Source organism: Plectropomus leopardus, chromosome 13 (assembly GCF_026936395.1).
Source record: "Plectropomus leopardus strain MGB_pleo_1.0 chromosome 13, ASM2693639v1, whole genome shotgun sequence".
Classification (NCBI taxonomy): domain Eukaryota; kingdom Metazoa; phylum Chordata; class Actinopteri; order Perciformes; family Serranidae; genus Plectropomus; species Plectropomus leopardus.
Genome location: NC_142188.1, coordinates 35,322,234 through 35,334,110, shown reverse-complemented (window position 1 = coordinate 35,334,110; position 11,877 = coordinate 35,322,234). Strand labels below are relative to the sequence as shown.

Below are 11,877 nucleotides of genomic sequence, written 5' to 3'. Positions count from 1 at the left end.
GGGGCACAGCAAACCAGCCGGAGGACGATGAAAAGCCTTGCCTTGAGCACAGACAGAGCAGGTCACCACAAACTCTCTGGTGACCCTCTCCATACTCGGCCAACAGAACCACTGACGCAGGAAGAAGAGTGTTCTTTTGGCTCCGGGGTGACAGGTGAGTTTAGAAGAGTGACCCCACTGGAGAACTGGAGAACGGGTGGACTCAAGAACGAAAAGAAGGATGGGGGGTCCATCTCCAGGGTCCAGTTGATCACGCTGAGCCTGTCCCACCACCTCCTCAATCTCCCACTTAGCAACGCCCGCAATGCAGGAAGCCAGAATGATGGGATCAGACTGAGACAGAGACAGACTGCCAGAGTCTGAGGGGGGAGAGTGAATCCAGGAAAGGGAGTCTGCTTTGTTGTTGCGGGTGCCAGGGCGGTAAGAGAGGGTAACATGAAAATGACTGAGGAAAGGGGACCAGCGGGCTTGTCGGAGGTTAAGGCGCTTAACGGAACGAAGGTAGGTGATATTTCTGTGGTCTGTCCAGATGATAAAAAGGGAGCTCGGAACCCTCCAGCCAGTGCCTCCACACCCGCAGAACTAATACCACAGCCAGCAGCTCTCTGTTACCAACTTTGTAATTTCTTCCCGCTGGAGAGAGGCAACAAAAGAAGAAAGCACAAGGATGGAGCTTCTGGGTCTTGGGATCTCTCTGAGAAAGGACCGCCCTCACACCAGTGTCAGAAGCGTCCACCTCCACCACAAATTGCAGGGACGGGTTGGGGTGGATAAGCACAGGGGCACTGGTAAACAGTGACTTGAGTCGTGTGAAGGCAAAGTCCGCTTCAGGAGTCCAGGAGTAGGGGATTGTAATTGAAGTGAGTCGGGTCAGAGGGGCAGCCACGTTGCTATAGTCACGAATGAAGCGACGATAGGCGAACCCAAGGAAGCGTTGCAGCTCCTTACGGGAGGAGGGAGTGGGCCACTCTGTGATGGCCAGGATCTTGGGGGGTCCCGACTGCAGTTGCCCCTTGGCTATGATGTAGCCAAGAAAGCTGACTGAGGGGGAGTGGAATTCACACTTCTCAGGTTTTACGAAGAGTCGATTCTCAGAGAGCCTCTTTAACACCAGCCTCACGTGCTGCCTGTGTTCCTTCAAGGTGCAGGAGAAGATGAGGATGTTGTCGAGATACACAAACACAAACTGACCAAACGTGTCTCTCAGGATGTCATTTATCAGGGCCTGGAAAACAGTCAAACCAAAGGGCATCACCAGATACTCGAAGTGGCCAAGAGGAGTGTTGAAGGAGGACACAGTAATGCAACAGCACTCAGAGGATTAGGCAGAACCATGGTCTTAATTGCAGTCCAAGGTCGGTACACAGGAATCAAAAACTCACGGCAAAGGTACAAAAGGATCAGGCAAAGCTCACAGGTCTGGAAATTGGTCACAAAGATCATACACAAGGAATCAATATACAAAAATGCTGGGTAGTTAGCTCACAGGGAAGACAAGATGAACTAGCACAGAGGGAAGGGAGAGCTTATCTTATATACACACGAGGGTGGGGCAGCACGAGACACGGGTGAGGCAAATTAGGGTAATCACCAGTGGCGGGAAAGGGAACAAAGGGAGGAAGTAAACTCAGAGACAACACAGGGGAAGGGGAGAATACAAAATAAAACAGGTAGTGACGGACAGAAACCTCAAACCCTGACAGTCTCTTTTCTTGATGCGTACCTAATGGTAGGCGTTATGGAGGTCCAGCTTACTGAAGATGGCAGAGGGGCTCAAAGGTGGGGTTGATGAGGGGAAGAGGATACTTATTTTTGATGGTGATTTCATTTAGACCACGAAAATCAATACATGGATAGAGGGAAGAGTCCTTCTTTTTAACAAAGAAGAACCCGGTGCCTAAAGGAGAGGAGGAGGGGCGAATGAGACCCGCTTTCAGTGAGTCCTGAATATAGGACTCCATGGCCTCCCTCTTGGGACATGAGAGGTTGTAAAGACGGCTCGTGGGAAGGGTGGCTCCAGGGAGAAGGTCTAGGGTAGTGAGGGGGTAGGGACAGGGCTAGCTCCTTGCTAAACACCGTAGCGAGGTCATGATACTCAGGGGGCACTGAGGACAAATCAGGTGGGACTGGAGGAGGTACTGAGTGGGAATGGGCCGGTGATGCGGCGAGGAGACACAGGGAGTGGCACTGGAAGCTTCAGCCCGTGATAGACAAGGTCTTCCTATCGATTTGGGGGTTGTGGGCCTGGAGCTAAGGTAAACCTAAAACTACAGGAGATGGGAGAATGAAAAACTTAATAGTCTCGGCCTGGACGGCAGGCTTTTTAGGATTCTCCAGGGGCTCAAGAAAGAAGACCACTCCTTTCAGCCCAGTCATCATCAATAAAGTTGTCATCAGCCCCTGAGTTGATTAACACTTGGGTCTGGAGGGAGTAGCTATTCCAATGGATGGTGGCGGGCAGAGAAACCTGAGGGGAAGAGCAGGAAGTGGAGGGAGAGGAGGTTTGGCTCACCAGTGCACTCTCTGTCACTGATGAGCCCTGTCTTTTGGCAGTGAGGGACAGTGGGTCATGTAGTGACCGGCTATGCCACAATAAATGCACAGGTTGTGGTTCCTCCTGTGTTGGCGTTCCGCAGGGGTAAGGCGGGCACGACCCAACTGCACGGGCTGCTCCAGGGCTACAGGGGGCGCAGGAGGCTGGGAAACGGTCTGAGGGGCGCTAGGGACCATTGAAGGGAGGTGTTCTGCGGGAGGTCGAATGGATCTACGGGGTCGACCTACTCTATCCCTATATCTATGTCTCTCCCTGAGGCGATCAATATATATATCAATTTTGATAGTGACAAGGATTAGACTCTGAAGGGATGTGGGGTCATCACGGGATGCTAATTCGTCCTTCAATTCCTCGGAAAGTCCCCGAATAAACACCCCCATAAGAGATGTGACCGTTGAGGTTCTGCAGGGATTCCATTACTCCGTGTAGCATATCCTCACGGCGTCCAATGAGAGCTCCTTGACTGGAGAGCGCATCCTTAATGGAGTCTGGATTTGCTGAGTCCATGGTTGGCCAGATTATTCTGTGAGGGGAACCGTGGGTGAGGGAGGACCCACGAGCAAACACATGGACAGGTTGAGGGAAGAACAAGTTGGGGGTTTTGTCTTAGCTATGTTAAGCATGGATACAGTTCCTTGAATAAGCCATCCAAACTTACTGTCCAGTGTAACCAGTGATTCAGAGAGGTGCTCTAATTTTTAAGACACAACTTCCCATAAATGATCACCGCCTATGAGGACTTCCAGTTCCTACATCTTCATTCCACTTACCACAGTGTCGGCCAGTTGCATGCCTTTGTGGCCTTTCTGGCCTCTCATAATAGAAGAACACACTGGCAGTTCTTCTAAAACTTCTAGATCTACACTTTGGCCATTTCTGATGTTGCTCAATCTTAATTTGCCTTTATTGCAAGTGATTTTTTTGTGGAGAGCTGGAGTCAAATGTTTTGGTTTTAAAATCTCTTCACCTACTTTGAGGCAGGTTTACGGCCTGGGAGATATCTTGACGCATAAAGCTTTGCTGACTCCCTCCATCTAACAGACAGCAGGTGAGTTGTCATTTTACTGGAGTCCCTTTCCCGACAGTGGAGGTCTGGAGAACTGTTTCTTGTTAAGATTCACTGGGGGAAACTGAAATCATTGCATCTGCTGGCTCATTTTCCTGAGTGAATTCACTTCCATCATGGGACCACAAGGGCTTTATGATGTCGACGGTTACATATTTCAAAAGAAATGCCTTTGGTATGACAGTTCTTGGCAACATGTCTTCCAAAGCACACAAAGCATCTTCCCTGTCTTCTTAATTTGTCTTGTTTTTCAGGCACAAACTTCTAATTATACTGTTAAGACATGTGACTGTGTTTCTCACAGAAAAGGCAAGTTTGTCTGTCCATTTCATTGGAATCATAAAGAGATGATACTGTGATCATATTCTATCATTTGGTGCACATTTCCCATGCACCTGGCATTTCCTTTTCATGTTCCTTACTTGTGCTTTCCTTTGCGCTTTTGGTCATGTTTGCAATGCGTTCTTGGCTGTCCACCTCCTTCTGAATGAAGCTCATAGGTTCTTTAACCTTCCAGATATCATCCTCTTCAACTTGTCTGCCAAACTCCAAAGTCATCTCCTCAGGTGTAAGCTGCATTAGAATGGGGCACAACAGAGTGTCAGAGACAATTCCTATTGAAGCCAAACCACAAATCTGTACTTCTCAGTTATCGTTCAAATATCTGTGGGCTTTAATGTCACTGCCATTATTAACAGGATTAAGATTTATAAGTTTTGTCATATGTGCATTAATCACCAAATCTTTTCTGCCAAATCTGTTCTGTAGTAGCTGAATGGCGTTATCATAATTGGCTTCAGTTAATGGCGATCCTGCAACAACATTAGTGGCTGTGCCAGTGAGATACCATCTCATTTTGGGCAGCTGTGGCTCAGAGGTAGAGTGGTCGTCCTCTGATAGGAAGGCCAGTGGTTAGTTCCCCGGCTCCTTCTGTCCTTATGTCAAAGTATCCTTGGGCAAGATACTGAACCCCAATTTACTCCCGAAGCTGTGTCATTGGAGTGTGCATGCTTATGAATGGTTACTACCTAGTCGGTGACACCTTGTACGGTAGCCTCTGCCAGTACTGTGTGAATGGGTGAATGTGACATGTGCTGTGAAAGGGCTTTGAGTAGTTGAAAAGACTAGAAAAGTGCTATGCAAGTACAGTCCATTTACCATAAAACTGAATTTGTCTGTTTTTGTCAGACTGGGATTATTGTTCACAGCTATCTCAAGCTGTCCCCAAGAGTACTGCGATGGCTGATGTCTCCTAAATCTTGTTCATTTGCAAGTTTTGGCAGTTTCACAGCATTACACATGGGGTCTGATTCATAGGACATTACAGACATTGGTTCCTTTACAGTACGTTAATTTATGCTTCCTCCCTTCCTACCTTCTCCAGTGACCCGGAAATCGTTTTCCTTCCGTCGTCTTGGAGGATCTTCTAACTGCACAAATGCACTTGGGGGAGGCGAGGATGGAGGAGAGAGGAGGCTTTTGGAGGAGCCCAGAGCGAGGATACACCGGTGTATCCTACACGGAAGTCTTTTATTGAGTGGCGAAACTAAGGAGCTCCCAGAGGGTCACAGAGATTCTTCATTTGCATTGGATCATATATTTGCTGCAACTCCTCACGCGTCTTATTTATTTACACAGTTTATTCTCTCAGCGCTCATTCTGCACAGTCACGAAAGAGATCTATAGATAATATCATAGAACACTGTCACATGATGAAATGTAGGCCTGATTTAATGTGCCATCTAATTCATCCATCCATCCATTTTCTTCCGCTTATCCGGGGTCAGGTCGCGGGGGCAGCAGCCTAAGCAGGGAAACCCAGACTTCCCTCTCCCCGGCCACTTCATCCAGCTCTTCCCGGGGGACCCCGAGGCGTTCCCAGGTCAGCTGAGAGACGTAGTCTCTCCAGCGTGTCCTGGGTCTTCCCCGGGGCCTCCTACCGGTGGGACGTGCCCTGAACACCTCACCAGGGAGGCGTCCTGGAGGCATCCTAATTAGATGCCCGAGCCACCTCATCTGGCTCTTCTCAATGCGGAGGAGCAGCGGCTCTACTCCGAGCTCCTCCCGGATGACCGAGCTTCTCACCCTATCTCTAAGGGAGAGCCCAGCCACCCTACGAAGGAAACTCATTTCGGCCGCTTGTACCCGCGATCTTATTCTTTCGGTCACTACCCAAAGCTCGTGACCATAGGTGAGGGTAGGAACGAAGATCGACTGGTAAATCGAAAGCTTTGCCTTTCGGCTCAGCTCCCTCTTCACCAAGACAGACCGGTGCAGAGTCCACATTACTGCAGACGCCGCACCGATCCGCCTGTCGATCTCCCATTCCATCCTTCCCTCACTCGTGAACAAGACCCCGAGGTACTTAAACTCCTCCACTTGGGGCAGGACTTCATCCCCGATCCGGAGGGGGCACGCCACCCTTTTCCGGGTGAGAACCATGGTCTATCTAATTATGTGTGATAAAACTAACAGGGAAGAGGTTTTAGGATATTTTAATTTTAAGTGTTTTGGCATCACACATATCAGCAGCTTATTTCACTTAGGCCTTTTTTGTTTTTGATTTTTTTAAATTGACGTTTTAATCAATGATTCATGGGTCAGGTCACCCTTTATTAGAACTAATCTACATGCCGACCCATTAACACACATTAATCAATGACCTGAACCCGAACCACACTCAATGAAATTGTGTGTTTCTACATGGTATCGGCATCAGCACAGAGACAACAAGTTCTCACCCATGTTTTATGTGATTACATCTCCAGTATGATCTTGTGCACACAGCTGATATCCTACAGAGGTTTGTTTATGTGATGTTAGTGTATATTTCATGTAGACTGTTCAGTGTGGACACAGAGATGCGTCCTTGATATTAAAACGTGCTGTTAAACAACCTTCGTATGTGCAGAGGGAAATATTTTTACCCGATATTATGACAACAGAAGTTAATCTAAATATGTTGGATTTAAACACTTGTTCCTGCTCAGATGCAGAATAAAGCAGTTAAGCAGCTGATGATGAAGCTGCCGCTGTGTGACAGAGATAGAGAGAGAAGAGGAGGAGGGGAGAGAGGAGGAGCTGAAGAGAGAGGAGAGGAAGAGGTGGAGAGAGAGGAGAAGGAGGAGAGAGAGGAGGAGGTAATCGCACAATATCGCTGTTGCTTTTTTTAATTAATAATAAATTACTTAGAATCCTGCTCTGTCACTTTATGACCCGTCTGCCCAAATTCTGCGATATTTTTCAATGAGTTCACCTGGAGGGGAGGGGTCATCACTAACACACATTCTTACACAGAGAGGCTGTGTGGTGTATAACTGTGCAGATAAATAACACAAGGAAACAAAAGGCCAAAATAATTATAACCCTGATCCCTATATGAATCAGATTTTAAAGTATTCTTATCTCCCTGTCAGATGGACAGCTGATCAGCTGTGCAGCATGTCATCTGTTACTGATGCCACTTCAGACTGATGCTGTGGGACTGAGGATTTCCAAATTCACAGCTTCCCCTCATCTCTCCTTGCATCTCCTCCTCAACTCCTCCGGGGACTATGACGTGAGGAAGGAGGGGAGTGGAGGATGCTTGGAGTTGGGTTAACGTATTGGAATGGACCCATTGTGTCTGCTTGCTCTTTCCTGCATGCACATCTTATTTTTGTTTTCCTCAGTGTTATATGTTCTCTGTACTCTAAAACTCTTGAAACTTAATTTTCCAAATCATCCGTCTTTGTTTCTTTCTCCATTTCACCATCTATTTCGTCCAAGCTTTCCTCTTTTGAGATTTGCTGCTCCAAAAACTCCTCCGGTACATCAGTATCACTCCTTGATTTACCAAGTTTATAATCAGTCTACCCCATCATCAGTTTCTAGTTCAACAATGTCTTGAGGACCAGCACTTTGACCTCCTCTGGTGACCCATTTAGTGTGATGAACACCTTACAGTTTGTGGTCCATGTTGATTGCATTATGTTCTGTGTCCTTAGGGGTTGTGCTTTCTAGCAATGTTTGTGTTTTTCTCATAGATTGTATTTTAAGATGAATGACTCGCCCCCACTTATCCCCGCTATGCAGAAGTAAGGTTAAAATATCCAAGATATGGGCATTGCCATATGTCAAGGGTGATGTCACTGGGAGCCAGCGTCTGCGCAGTAGTAGTGGGGGGAGTTTCCGCCAATACATCCATCCAACTAATCGCGAACAGCTCCATTGAATGCAAGTGCATGGAAAGGCAGTCGCAGCTGTCAATCATGGCAGAAAAGCCCCCTTTTGTATTATTAATAACTCATTAAAACCAAACAAATCATAAAAACAAACACTTGAACAAACATCAGGGCAATGACAACTACCATCAGTGACAGAAACCATCTTTGGGAAAAAAATTATTTGGCATGTACTTTGAGTTTTTAGTTTGGCCTATGCCCTATTCACTATCATGGAGAGGCAGGTCTTCGGACCTATACTGCAGTCAGATACCAGAGGGCAACAGAGGATGCATAGTTACACTGTGGGAGGACTGTCATGTTGTCCATCTTTATATAGAGAGTTCTGCCCCACATTCTTTGTGTGACATGTGGAGACACTTAATGGTGTAAAAATGTAATGCATTCATGTTTTATGTCCCTTTTTGCTTGCAGTAGGTAGCTCAGTTATGTTTCACTCTGTTAAGAGCACATGTAACAGCTTTACAACCATTTATCCTCTGAAAATCAAAGTCTGTAAGTATTTTTGTGTGTATGGAACTTCATACTGCAGCGCACATTCAAAAAGGCTAATTATGTGTTTTCTGTTACTTGTGTAGAGTTGTAAAGGCTGCTAACTGCAATTAGCATCTGCCTTTGATGAACAATGCTAAAATGAGCTTGGATGCTAACTGGGCCTTTATGGCTCATATTTGAGATTGTTTATTTACTTATGCAACAGCTTTATGCTGTATTGTGTTGTTTGCAATGTTTATGTGTATGAGCTGTTTGTAATTTTATTGTTTCATGTTTTCACAGTTTTACAAAAGAAAGATATCCAAACTAAAGCCCTCAACTCAACTTCAGTTTCCTGGGTCTTACATTATGGATAAGATGTTAGCTATCTGCTAAGCTGTCCAGTAAAGCAAGAGCAGAACATAGAGTGTGTGGTTTTTCTTTGTGAGATGTTCATTCACATCAACATTGGATCCTGTCAGCTTCCTTCCTTGTCTAAGCAGTGCATTCTTGCTTTTCCAGCAGGTAAATCAGAATATTATGGCCGGTTTGTCACTGCTTTTTTCTCCAAGGGAGAGGATGGCATGCCTTGATGTCTGTGCTGTTGATTGGGGGGGGTGTCTCCTGTGTTTAAATGTAATTTATAGCAAACTTCCTGCAACTCTTCATCACCTGTAAGAGTTAGAGAGCAGTATAACTTAGAGAATGGGTGAAATCAAAGCAGGGCGGTTAGGCTGGGGTACCAGGCCCCCAATATTCTAAATCTGCCCCTGTGAACATGATTTTAAAACTCATAATGTGTAGAATCTAAGCTTTCCACTGATATCACATATGCTCTGTTTAGACATCCAGAGGCTCCGCAGTGAGCGTGGTTACATCATCAATCTCTGCGCATTGACTCGCCAGGGAAACAGGAGTCTGAGCCAAACAGCAAGGGTTGCGAAGGCTTTGTCCCACCTCCTGTGTGCCGATTGGATGGAAATTTCAATGTCCATGTGTGGCTGGTCATTTTCTCATGGTCTCGTTTTTTGCCTCGGAAATTTGAACGCACACGAGACGAAGTGCGTGTGTTTGTTAACATGGAATCATACCCAAAAATATCAGAGTAGCAAGACAGAGCTCAGTACAAAGCAAGACCAAGATGGCAAAATTACGGTAAGCAGTTGAAGAGGCACTGGAATCATTGTTTCGAATGAGCTGCATCGAGACGCTGCAGCTGATCCTCATCACAAACAACTGATGCAGCAGGAGGAGGACAGGCACGACAACCAGTGAGGAGATATTAGGTGCGTGAGTCTGAGTGAATTACATGTTCAAATTCAAGAATATAAATGTGTTACGTACCACATTGGCTATGTCTGCTGTTCAAGCCCGGATATTTGTTCACCAAAGTGACTTTGATGTTATTTTTATAAGAAACTGTGCGACGTCTCCAAAACCGAGTGAAACGACAGGCGCTATGACCCGATACAAAGGTAAGATTTAAAGAAAAAAAAGCTGAATGTACTGTGCTGAATGGAATCAAACATGTCTATCTAAATGTGTAATGTGCCACATTGACTATGCCTGCTGTTCAAGCCCGGATATTTGCTCACCAAAGTGACTTTGATGTTGTTTTTATAAGAAACTGCGACGTCTCCAAAACCGAGTGAAACGACAGGCGCTATGACCCGATACAAAGGTAAGATTTAAAGAAAAAAGCTGAATGCACTCTGCTGAATGGGATCAAAAATGTCTAGCAGCTATAATATCAGAACTAATTGTACTACTTGCGTTTTCAGTTGCTGGAAACGAGGAGAGCTGTCTTGACCAAAAAGGGAAATAGATATTTGGAGAAGAATCTCAATAGACATGATATCTGATGAGGACGACTGCACCGCTGACAGGGAAGCTACGGATTGTGTGGCCACCATCCTTTAGAAGCCAGGAGCTCTCTGAACTATATGCTCTTCTTGAGGAGAGACTGAAGGGAACCTAAAATATGTAGCAACACACCACAAAAGGCTGCGTATCGTGCTGCCTTCATTCAGACCGGCACCGACAGCATGCGACCCAAAAGCAGCAAAGACTGCATTTCAAGCATCTCATGTAACAACTCTGCTCTGTTGTTTATTTTTGTTCTTTTGTTTATGAAATGAAGCATTATTATTTTCAATATATTCCTGGCAAATGTGTCTTTTATTCTCAGCTGATATTGTGACAGGTGTCTTCAGTAACTGTATAATAGTAATAATAAAAAATAAAGATACAATAATAATGATAATATACTAATAGGCTACTACTATTGATAAAATAATAGTAATAATAATAAGTATTATTATTATAGTAATATTAACGGGAGGGTCAAACCACCATACCCATGTCTCAAAGGTGACCAACGAGGGAGAGTTTTACTATCCAATCACAGGTGATTTTCATTTTGAAATGTCTGTGGTTTCATTCAATGGTTGTGTGGGAGACCAGCCAGGTCAGATGCCAGTGTTAGTCAAATGCTAATTAGAACCATTCACACCTCGGCTGTGCAGCGGGGTGTCTGTAGTGCCCAAGTGTGTATTTACTGCATCAATCCACACTTTTTTTTTTTTTGAAACACACTTTGTCCAAAGTTTATTCAGCCATAGTCAGTTTCAATCTTATACAAAATGTGGATTCTCTTCTATTGGCGGAACAAGCTGAGTTACAATGAAGTGCATGATGTCTATGGTTGTTCTTGTGGTAAATGTAACACGGTTAAGAACAGTATATCGTTTCAGTACAATGTGTGGAGCAATACATGTTAGTACGGGTTTTGCCTCTATGGTCCTAGTCACAAGTCTTTGCATCTCTCTGGTAAAGAATGAGTGTATTATATAGAATATCCGCTGTCATTAGAGAGACAAAGACTATCATTAAATTTGGGGAGCATGCACAGCTTAAACTATGGATATCAGACAATGAATTAGTCTGAGGAAAATTAGCGACAGATTGTAAGAAGTTATGCTTGAAGTGAAAGCAAATCGTTCTAATCAAAGCCAACATCAAAAGATGGGGGTGGCTCATACGGACAGGGGGGACTAGACACAGTGTTATCATGGATCACCCTTTCTCTTCATCGATAAGTTGATTTTGATCTAAAGGACTGCTCACAAAGCTGTCAAGTTATTTTTATTATTTTAGTTGGTCTTTATGCAGGATGTACCATAGACAGGGTAGGTTTAGATTTGTTGAAAATGAGCACTTTCTCACCATGATGGAAGGAATTACCAATGCCTTGTCTCAGGGAGGTGGGATGCAGCTTTGTCCAAAGTGTGAGTGTCCTCTAGCTCCTCTGGGCTCCTCTGCCATGTTCCCTCCTCGCTCCACCTGTGTAGTGAGATACTATTAGTTTTCTTCATAAACAGTTCATGCAGTGTGCTGTAGTCTCAGATCACTATAACAATTGTCACAAAGTAAATCTTTAAGATTTGTAAAGGACAAAGAAAACATAAATGACGCATTCCTCAACTGTAACATAGACACATAAAGTGACAAACATCAACAAAAAACAATATCACAAAATTAAATCTTTTGATGTAATCATT

General features: G+C 44.9%; 2 long non-coding RNA genes across 2 annotated transcripts in view; one reads left to right on the top strand and one right to left on the bottom strand.

Annotated features, from left to right (window-relative positions):
• Positions 1–2,346: 2,346 nt before the first annotated feature.
• Positions 2,347–11,877, bottom strand: part of LOC148187765 (uncharacterized) — a 10,306-nt gene continuing 775 nt past the window's right edge. The window contains exons 2-3 of the long non-coding RNA XR_015778510.1: positions 11,543–11,659; positions 2,347–4,193 (exon numbers count right to left, since the gene is read on the bottom strand). This is a non-coding gene — a long non-coding RNA (uncharacterized LOC148187765). The remainder of the gene's footprint in view (positions 4,194–11,542; positions 11,660–11,877) is intronic.
• LOC121954247 (uncharacterized) lies at positions 8,129–10,476 on the top strand. The gene is made up of 5 exons (XR_006106558.2): positions 8,129–8,338; positions 9,162–9,603; positions 9,734–9,792; positions 9,942–9,998; positions 10,099–10,476. It is a non-coding gene; the product is annotated as an uncharacterized LOC121954247 (long non-coding RNA).